Consider the following 11,682-nt stretch of genomic DNA (forward strand, 5'->3'; position numbering starts at 1 on the left):
TTTTTGGACATCTTTAACCTTTACCTGCAGTAGGCCACTGTCTGTTCAAGAGGGCCAACATCATCCCTGTGCCTAAGAAGGCTCATGCAGCATGTCTCAATGACTACCGCCCAGTGACCCTAACTTCGGTGGTCATGAAGTGCTTTGAAAGGCTGGTCATGGCATTAATCAACTCCAGACTCTCCACTACTCTTGACCCATTTCAATTTGCCTAACGTACCAACTGATCCACATCAGATGCCATATCACTTGCCCTCACTCCTCCCTAGAATATCTTGACACCAAGAACAGCTACATAAGAATCTTACTCATTGACTACAATTCAGCCTTCAACACTATTATCCCCTCAACACTGATTACTAAACTTAGTGATCTCGGACTCAGTCCCACTCTCTGCAATTTGATCCTCAGTTTCCTGACCCACAGGCCACAATCGGTGAAGATTGGGGACAATAGTTCATTGTCACTAGCACTCAACACTGGAGCCCCCCAGGGGTGTGTACTCAGCCCCTTACTGTACTCACTGTATACCCATGACTGCAGCACCAAGTTCCAGACTAATGCCATTTACAAATTCGCTGATGACACCACCATTGTTGTTCAAATCTCAGATGGCAACGAAACAGACTACAGATGGGAGGTGGAAAACCTGGAAAAATGGTGCACTGAGAACAACCTAGCTCTCAATGTCGACAAGACCAAGGAACTCATTATTGACTTTCGGCGGGATGTTACTCATGCCCCCCTACACATTAACAGCACAGAGGTGGAACGAGTGGAGAATGTCAAGCTTCTGGGAGTGGTCATCCACAACAAGCTTTCTTGGACTCTTCATGTGGATGTTACAAAGGCCCAACAATGTCTCTTCTTCCTCAAGCAGCTGAGGAAACTTGGCATGATGGCGAATACCCTTGCCAACTTTTATAGGTGCGCCATCTAGCGCATTCTGTCTGGATGTATCACCACCTGGTACGGCAACTGTACTATTCAAGATCGGAGACAGTTACAGAGAGTGGTGAACTCAGCCCGGACAATCACAAAGGCCAACCTCCCATCTATGGAATCCATCTACTTGGCCCGCTGTCAAAGAAAGGCCGCTAGCATTCTCAAAGATCCATCCCACCCTGGCAATGTTTTTCTACAAACTCTACCATCAGGGAGAAGGTACAGAAACCTGAGCACATGTACCAGCTGGTTTTAGAACAGTTTCTACCCTAATGTTGTTCGAATACTGAGTGGACTCACAAACTCTTGACATTCGCCTGTACCTGTGTTTTTGGTTTTGCTGCTGTTTATCTATTATTTACTTATCTATGCTACTTAACTCTGCGATCTGCCTGTATTGCTCACAAGACAAAGTTTTTCACTGTGCATTGGTACTCGTGAGAATAAATTCAATTCAATTCAATTCAATTCAATTCTTTATTTGTTAACATAAGCTTTCTGGCTGCTGTGTTTCTGAAACTATGCTAAGTACAGTCTAATATATATAATTGGTAATATCACCTCCCTTTTAAATTCAATCTCTGCTGTGGTCAGTTGAACAGTGGAATAAAGAAAGGATTCAGTTCACCCCTCCTAACAGTATCATAACTCTTGTCATTGAAGGAAATACCATTCCACTATAATGCACTAGAGAAGAGTGGTACAAGTGTAAATGTTTCATTCAGAAGTAACGATTCCTTATTGAATGATCATATTCAACTTGATACAGACTCTGTTTGCATTGATGTTCTCAATAGCAATACAGATTCTTATAAGTAGTGTGAAATATAAACACTGAAAAATATACAGCTGTTGTGAACTGAAGACGTGGTTCTCCTTTTCTAACAGCCTGTCCATTCATTTAAGGTCAACCATGCAGTTATTCTCATGTATATTTTGGCAGCTTTAAGAACTGAACTATCAGATTACTGCAATAAAATGTGAGGAAATTACCCTTCAGATTCTACTGGCATCCAAATCTCTAACAGTGCTTTGCAATGGGTATACTAGTGTGTAAATTAATACCAGTGTGGAATTCCAAAAACAAGGGAGAAAAATGAAAACTGACAATGCATTGACCTGTCATTTCAGGAAAAATACATCCATACTGATGAAAACAAATCTTAATCTTAATAATGTAGCCAAGAACTTAGCTTCTTCCATTATTATTCATTAGTGACAAATAAAATGTGAGGAAGCTTTGAAACTATTTGCTGAGGAATTTGATAATTCAAAGGAAAGATAAGATATTTTAGTTAGGAATTTGGCTCAGAACTATAAAAACTTCAAGGCAGTGATATGTCAAGGTTAACTAAATTAACAAAAAGACAACAATTTCCTGTCTGGCTCTTCTCTTAAATATTGTTTTCTTTTTCAGCCTTATTGTTCTTTTCAAAGTTAACATTTTAAAATCTGATTCTGGGCAAAGAGATTTAGTATTCCACCAGTACCTCACTAAATCCTATATAACACTATATTTAGAGATCATCAGAGAGCTAAATATAGTTTTATTGCATTACAACATGGGTTGCCTTGTGGGAGGCCTATATTATACTAGAAGAGGACTTTCCAGTCCTCTCTCTGCCATGGTCTTCCAGAGGTAACAAATAGATTAAAAATACACATAAAATGTGCATCATTGAATTTTCAAGCATATCAACAAACAGGAACAGCAGTAGGCCAACCCTACATAGCTGGACCTCACTGGTAGTTTCTTATCTTTACTTCCATGATGTCAGAAGCTACAAGAGAGCTCTTGCAGCTTTGTAGAGCAACACTGCAGCCACCTGTGGAAGAATAAAAAATAGTTTGAAGTGCAGATCCAGAAGAAGACAGGAAAACCAGCTCAGAGATCTTTGCTACATGGAACTCACTCCATACAGAATTCAGTAGGATCTCTACATTTGCACACAAGCAGAAGTGGTTGCTCCTCTTCGACTAGGCATTCTGCACAGAGGTTCTGGGAGCTACTGAAGGCATGGTTGGCCCCTGCCTACTCTGTTGAGAGGGAAAGGATCTTGGCCTATAGGCTTATATAATTTTTACTCACTCAAATGTTCAGAATAAACTACTCGTGGGGCTTTTATCAACCACATCAGATGAAATGAAAGTAAATACTGGGATGTACAAGCGTCCATCTTGATGATGTATTTCACTAACTACTCCCGAGCCTCCATAAGCTGAATGGAGACTGGCACTGACCTTCGGTTCCAGATTTAATTGTTTACTTGAAGTGTCTCACAATCCAATGCATGATGAGCCACTATCCACCCTCCCCCTCCAACTAACAAAGTGCTCCACCTTCCTCAGTGAGTAGTAAATGGAATTGTGTTTCATCGTCAAGATCTGAAACTATAACTTGCCATCTATTTCATACCGTGGATAAAGCCAGTAAATGTTAAAAAAAGATTATTAATAATTTTGATATCTTTTTAGAATGAAACATATTGGGTTGGTCATTCAATCACTTACCAGTCAGTTTTTAAAACAGGTTCTATTTCTAGACCTCTTGTGGGCTCGGCTTTGATGGCTTTAAAGCTGTCTCCGAGAAAGGATTTGCAATATGTCTTTGAAATATGGTACAGGGGGTGTCATAGAATACTAGACAGAATGTTTTTTATGTTACATATTTTACTTTAGTTTTCAAATATCTTCTATCTGTGGCACTGATGTACTTTTTTTCTAATAGGTGTGAAATTTGAAATATGCTTTTTTTCCAGTTAAATGGGACAGGAGCTTTCCGGGACTGTATTTACACAAAGGGGTTTGTTGGATGGGTCTGACATTCCATACGTACCTGCTCCTGACTGATTGGCCTCATTGCTGCCAAAGTCTGCTGATCCCTTCAGTGCATTGAATACAGATGGCTGGTTGTACTATAATTAGCACCAGTAAGTCAGATAAAACCTTATTCAAAATCCACAAAACCTTGTGTCACCAACTTCAGCCCAGTAGAAAAGAAACTCCACTTTGAAAAATTAAAGAGCTTTGCAAACACAAAATCTGAAGCCCTAAACTTAGGCATTCCACTCTTCATCAGTTTCTTTCCTTGATCATTTCCACTAGTGATGACCTACAATGGGTGTTCTTTCCAACATATTGATGCCAGATGTGCATCAGCTGTGGTTTAGTTGGTAGCATTTTTGTTTCTGAGTCATGGTTGTGGGTTCAAGTCTCACTTCAGGATTTGTAGACAAAATTCAAGGCTGAAACCCCACTGGGGAATTGGGAGCTGTTTGCACTGTTGGAGGTGCTGTCTTTCTGATATGACATTAAACCAAGGCCCTATCCATTTTCTCAGGAAGATATAAAAGATCCCACTGAAACTATTTCAAAGCAGGGCTAGAGAGTTATCTCTGGTGTCCTGACTAATATTTATTACTCTGTTGACATCACTAAAACGGGTCATTATCACATTGCTCTTGGTGGGAAACTGCTGCGCACAGATTTTAGGCTGCCACATTTCCTTCATTACAGCACTGTCTGCACGTCAAAAATACCTCATTGGCCACAAAGTTTTTTCAGGATGTTTGGTGCTCACAAAGGGATAATACGAGTCTTTGTTTCTTTTTGGATGGTCATCAATCAGAATGCTCCTCCTTTATGACTGAGAAGAGTTACTTAAGCAACTGTTCCCTTCCTTGGAACTGAAAAGTAGCTGAACAATCTCCCATTTTGCTCCACATGCCACAAGTGATTGGTTCTAATGATTGATAAGTGCTAGATGCCTCATCCTTGAAGGCTAAAGCATTCAGGGGCGTCTGTCCTTTATCAGTTCATTCTTGTTGCCTCAAACTGGGTGTTTGTCATTGTCATGAAATATGTTTCAGTGCTGTGCCCACCATGGTTGAATAGCTGCCAATGTGAGGCTAACCCCTGAGTTGTGATGAAAGGTTTACTGTAGAGTAAGTCCCCACATAAGGTTGACTTATTTAAAGCCATTTTGTTTTAACATTGTTAATAAAGTTGTTGGCAATTACTTGTCAATGAGTATGGTTATCCACCTAGGAAATTCCATGACACCAGACATGGGTTCTATGGGTTCTTATGTGGCTGTTGAATCCAATCCTTGAGCCACATCTCCAACTGCACATCTGGCAGATGTTTCCAGGAGGGGAAATTGGCCCTCAGCCTTGAGATCGTTGGCATTCCTTTCTCCAGTTCCTTTTCCATACTCCCTCTTTCTAATGGATGTTCTCAAGGAATTCTGTCCCTTCATTCAGGAGTTACCTCAAAGTCAGTTTCTAATGAATGGAGGTGTCCCATGCATTGACAACTATGTTGCATTTCTTGAGGGAACCTTTCAGAGAGTCTTTGAAATGTTTCCTTTGTCCTCCTCTTGTTCAAGTGCCTTCCTTGACCTGGAGGATGACAGTTCGCTTTGGTAGTCGGAGCTCAGGTATCCTAAGCACATAGCTGACCGAGCAGAGTTGCTTTTAGATGAGCATGGCCTCAATGTTGGTGCTAATGGCTGCTTCAGACAGGCTGATGTTAATACACTGAGGTGGAGAATCCATCTCAAACAGTGTCGATGGTACTTCTCAAGGGCTGAAAAGTGGCATCTATATGTGGTCCAAGTTTCAGAGCCATACAGAAGAGCTGGATAGATGACTGCTTTATGCACAAGGATCTCGGTATCAGCATGGATGTCACAGTTGTCAAACATTCTCATCCTTAGGTAGCCGAATGTTAAATAGTGCCAATTTAGGGGAGGCAATGGTTTACTGGTATTATCACTGAACTGTTAATCCAAGGGCCCAAGGAATGATCTGAGGACCCAGGTTTGAATCCCACCTCAGCAGATGGTGGAACTTCAAATCAAAAAATAAAATTGGAATTAAGAGTCTCATGATGGCCATGAATCCATAGCTGATAGTTGGGAAAAACCCATCTGGTTTATTAATGTCCTTTTGGGACTGAAACTGCCTTCCTTATGGGTCTGACCTACATGTGACTACAGACCCACAGCAATGTGTTTGACTGTTAACTACCCTCTGGGTAAATAGGGATGGGCAATAAATGCTAGCCTTGGCAGTGATGCTGTTGTCCTGGGAATGAATAAAAAAAAACACAGTCAATGTTGCCAGTTTTTCTTTAATGCAGCCTACTAGACTTCCCATTCTGGAACCCCATAAGGCCTTCCCTCCCACTGCTTCCACTCAATCCTTCTTCTGAACCACTCCACTTCATTTTTGCCCTGGTTCTGGGCCTTGACTTCCTCACCCTCCCCACAATGGGCGGCACAGTGGCACAGTGGTTAGCACTGCTGCCTCACAGCACCTGAGACCCGGGTTCAATTCCCGACTCAGGTGACTGACTGTGTGGAGTTTGCACGTTCTCCCCGTGTCTGCGTGGGTTTCCTCCGGGTGCTCCGGTTTCCTCCCACAGTCCAAAGATGTGCGGGTCAGGTGAATTGGCCATGCTAAATTGCCCGTAGTGTTAGGTAAGGGATAAATGTAGGGGTATGGGTGGGTTTCGCTTCGGCGGGTCGGTGTGGACTTGTTGGGCCGAAGGGCCTGTTTCCACACTGTAAGTCTAATCTAAAAAAAATCCTCCAACCTCACCTCACATCTTACTTTTGGCCTCAAGGTTTTTATCCTGGTTGCTGGCTTTCCCCATTACTGAACTTCTACTGAAATCTTGGGCATCATCTGATGGTAGGGGTTAATCAGTGCAGTAAAAAGTGAGGTCTCCAGATGCTGGAGATCAGAGCTGAAAATGTGTTGCCCTGATGAAGGGCTCTGGCCCGAAACGTTGAATTTCCTGTTCCTTGGATGCTGCCTGACCTGCTGCGCTTTAACCAGCAACACATTTTCAGCGTTAATCAGTGCAGGACATCTTTGACTCCTGCTAATGCAGTACTTACACTAAGCAATATCTGCCACTAAGTGAAGGCTAGATCGCCAAATATTAAGCATTTAAAAAAATAGTATATGGTATTTATTTTATATTTGGTGGTATATTTCATTTTGTAACCTATTTCTGTTAGGGATACTCAATGATACATATGCAAGACATTTGAACATGAGCTTTGTTCTTGGATGAGAGATGTTCAAGGGGTGTAACTCTGACTTTAACACTGATTTGTATGGGAATTCATTTAAAAATCATTTCACTCAAAGTTGCAATTTTCAGGAATGCAGCAACAAATTTAAATGGTGATTTGCTGTAACGTTAAGTGTAAAGTAGCCATAGTTTTACCAGACTATAGGACTGCTGTTTCATTGGAGGCAGACAACTGGTGGCAGCTTAACTTGAAGTATTCCTCTGCCAATGTGGAAATTGAACCTTCGCTATTAGCATCACACAACTTTGTAAGCCAGCTAAACAACCCCCTGAATATGAGTAAGAAGATCTCATGAATTTTAGGGTTGAGTATTGTGTGTTAAGGATTGCCAGTTGTCAGGTTTTTGCTGGGACCGGGGATAGTAGTGTTAGTTGTACTGTAATGAATGGAGCAGTTGGTTGATATTAATTTTGGATTTGATAGGCTGTGCTATTTTAAGTTTAATTCATTTATCTTGTCAATATTTGTCATGTCATCAAACTTCTCCATGGCTTGCATCCACATTCCTGCAGAGCACCTCTACTGAAATTGATCTGCTCCACTATTTCTTCCCACTGCTTCTTCAGCATCTCTCTGTCATTCTTACACCTTGTGGATGAAGGACAAATTTTCCACTTTAGACCTCCTCCACCAAGACCTCCAGCTTAGGGTCTAAACATCTTGGCACAAGTCTGTTTGTATGCTCACCCATTACACCAAATCTGGCAGCTCAGATCGCCTTTTGAAAAATCTGTCTCTACTTCTTGCAGTCACAATTCACATGCCCTCAAAGGGATGTGGGTGGCATTAAAGTGGCACTTGATACTTGCAATATTAAGCACATTACTCAAGGTGCACAGCCAATGGACTGTGCAGCTATTATAGTCTGCAGGTAGATATCATGTCAAAAATCAGAACTAATTTAGCAAGCTGTTTGCAACAGAATAAAAAGGCATAGGTAATTATATGCAATAATCCTCATAACTATTTTTGGAGGCTAGCCAATATCTTTTGCAATGTGCGTAACTGTGATATTGACATGAACTGAAATCCAGTTCCCGAACTGTACCAGGGTCATACTTCTGAAGGGTAAAATTTCACTATATACCCTTAATGTTGTTTAAAAAATGCAAAGTTGCATAGACCAGGCAGAATTTGTTCTGCCAGTTAATGAGATCATGGCTGATATCTCTTGACCATTCTCTAAAAAAAGTTATGTGCCACATGCTGCTGTACCAATATTCTTTGTATTTTGGTTGAGAGAATTCCAGATCTCCACTACTCCCTGTGTGAAAATGTGCTTCCTGATTTCCCTTCTAATTATGAGATTGTTATGATGATGTTACTGAGCAGAAACAGGGCACTCAGCAAACTGAATCCATCCAATACTCAAGGTCCATGTGAACTTCGTCCAACTTGTGCTTATTTAACTATATCAACGTACTTTTCCATTCCTTTCTCCCTTGGTTTTATTTGAAGGCATTGAAACAAGAAAGATACCTCATTGAGTCCCTGTGACAGCAAGTTTCACGCTTTACAACTCTCTCGGTAAAGAAGTTTCGACTGGCTATATTAGTAATTATCTTGTACATATCATCCCTAGTTCTAGCGGTGCTGGTAAGTAGAAGCACCTTCTCCATCTCCTCTGTTAACCCCTTCCATAATTATAAAGACAGCTGTCAGGTCACTTCTCACTCTTCTCTTTTCTGTGGTAACTTTCTCAGCATATCCAATCTTTTCTAATATGTACAGCCTCTGAATTTTGCTGTCATTCCACTCAACCATTTTTCTTCCTTCGCTAGTGGCTTACTTTCCCTTTTATAATATGGAGACCAGATTGTTCATTCCAAATATGGTCTAAACAAGATACATTTAGCAGAATTTTGCTAATTTTAAGATTCTATTCCTTTAAACATGAACTGGCCGTATTAATCTGCATTGCTTCTTTTAGTGATTTATGTATTTGTATGCTCAATTCCATCTGAGACCCCCCCTCACCTTCCCAACTCCTTCCTACTAAGTGTGGGACAGAAAAAGTCCAGGACATAAAAAGTCCGGGACAGCTTTACCATCTGGAAACCAATTGATACTCTTAACTGTCTACTTAAAGGCAACTTACAGGCTTTGTTCCACAGTAAGTATACTGGAGGCAACCTGCAATGGTGCCCTGCCAGGTATGTCTACTATCTGTCCTACTCAGGCAGTCCATGCACACCCAATAGATCCATTATTGGTCAGGAGTGTCCTTCCTTGCATGGAGACCTTGCTCTGCCTGTAAAACTACAACAGTCCTTTCTCACCAGCATCTCCTGGACAGGTCACAGTGAACTTACTCCACTTACCTTTTCTCCTGGCCCCTGTGCCAATTATGCAACTGATGGATGAGCCCAAGAAATTCCACCCCTCTGACTTCTGCCTTTAGCTGTGAATCTGACAGATTGGACCTGACAAAAGCCTTGTAAAACATGCTGACATATCATATATACTGAATTAATCTTACTAAAAATGTCTGAAACTTCGTCAATGTATCGGGTCAAGCATAACCTTTTCTTCTGGAATCCATGTTGACAATGCTTTATTGTGTTTTCAGTTTATAGAGTTTTCCTATTACAACTTTGAAGAAGAATTCCATTACCTTTTCTATTACCGACATGAAGCAATTTGGTCTACAATTTATACTGTCACGCCTTTCATTCTTAATACCTTCAAAGGCCTTCAAGCGAGTGTCCCAAAACCCTTTTAGTGCCCAACCCAGGAGTCAGGACTGTGCACTCAGAGACTCATGTAGAGTATAGCATGTCCAAATTAATTCCATTCTCTCCAACATCTATCTGCAAATTTCCAGCAGAGATTCCTGGAAAATAATCAGAAACTCTGGCTAAATTTTGAATGTACATGTTGTAACCAATTGTACTGTCTTAATTGACAAAGTAAATTCCCTCCCTAATCCAGTGCAGTTGAGCTTAGTTGGTGTACACTTACTGAAGGTGCAAATGAACACAGACTCAGATTTAAGCTAACCTAATGTTTTCCTGAAGGAAATATTTTGTACAAGGTTATATAGGCATGTGTTGAAAATATTTCTTCTCCAAGTTCTACTCGAGACTTTAAAAAGAGTTGTATGTGATAACATTTTTCAAAATATGACTGAATATAAAACAAGAGGATTGAATCTGAGTCTGTGTTCATTTGGGACTTTGACAGGTGTACTACAACTGACCTCAACTGCACTGGATTAGGGAGGGAAATATTCAAAATAGTTCATTCTTCAAAAGAAGAGTTTATTTCTCGAATGAGCCTCTGGATATTTTCAATTTCTTTATGAATTTGAACTTTAAATAGCTGTACTATTTAGTTCCTGTTAAGGACAGCCTGATCAATGGTTACTGATAGTCATTTAAATACAGTCGATAACATATTTTGTCAATTAACTTTTTCTGCTCTTGCTAGAGATTGGTGATGTCCAGTGATGCCACTAAGGTCAGAACGATTCAGTTACATTAATTCGTGCTAATTTTTTTACTAAGCGGTTTATTTGAAGTAATTTGTTACACTTAGGTTATACTTGTTTTCATTGCTCAGACCTTTGAGAATAGAATCTGGGATGTCAGGTTGAGGTTGTACAGGACATTGGTGAAGAGTACTTCTCTTCTGGAGTACTATGTCCTGTTCTCGTCATACTGTTGTAGGAAGATTTTATTATTAAGCTGGAGAGGATTCAGAAAAAGTTTACCAGGATGTTGCTTGAAATGGAGGGTTTTAGTTATAAGGAGAGGATGGATAGGCTGGGACATTTTTCATTGGAGCATAGGAGGTCAAGGGATGATCTTTTAGAGGTTTATAAAATCATGAGCAGTATAGGTAAAGTGAATGGCAGGTGTCTTTTCTCCAGGGATTAGGGATTTCAAGATCGGGGGCATATTTTTAAGGTGAGAGGAGAAAGATTAAAAAAAGTGAGAGGCAACATTTTTTACACAGAGAGTGGTTTGTATGCGGAATGAACATCCAGAGCAAGTGATGGATGTGATTACAGTTACAATATTTAAAAGACATTTGGATACGTTCACGAATAAGAAATGTTTGGAAGGATAAGGCCAAGCGCAGGCAGATGGGTCTAGTTTAGTTTGTGAGTATAGTTGGCAAAGGTTGGTTAGACTGAAGGGTTTGTTTCCACGCTATAAGACTCTATGACTCTATAACCGAACCACACACTCATTTGGGTAAGCTCTGCATTCCTGCATTCTCTTTCAAAATTATTTCTTCAGCTAAGTTTGTAAAACAAAAACACTTGTTTCCATGTCATTAAACAAAAGCATGCCTGAAATTCATGAGTCATTTTAAAACTCTGTTGATAAAATTGAACTCAGAGTATCTTGGATTTTCTCCTGCCTTGTGTTTTGCAAATATAGCTCATCTTCTGATGAAAGAAAGATTCACTGTTGAGCTGCATTTGATAATCAGCACAGCCAACCTATCAGAGAAGCAAGATCACATTGTGCCGACTTCAGTTCCAAATATTCTGTTGCATTGTGGTCAACCTTTGGGGTTGCTGTAGGGCAGTGGTAACACTATGGAAGGCAAGAAACTCCTAACTTTTAAATGCTGCATCTGTTGAGCACATCCTTTTGTTGCTGCGGACAGGAATTCTACTA

The sequence above is a fragment of the Hemiscyllium ocellatum genome, chromosome 14, assembly GCF_020745735.1.
Source record: "Hemiscyllium ocellatum isolate sHemOce1 chromosome 14, sHemOce1.pat.X.cur, whole genome shotgun sequence".
Classification (NCBI taxonomy): Eukaryota; Metazoa; Chordata; class Chondrichthyes; order Orectolobiformes; family Hemiscylliidae; genus Hemiscyllium; species Hemiscyllium ocellatum.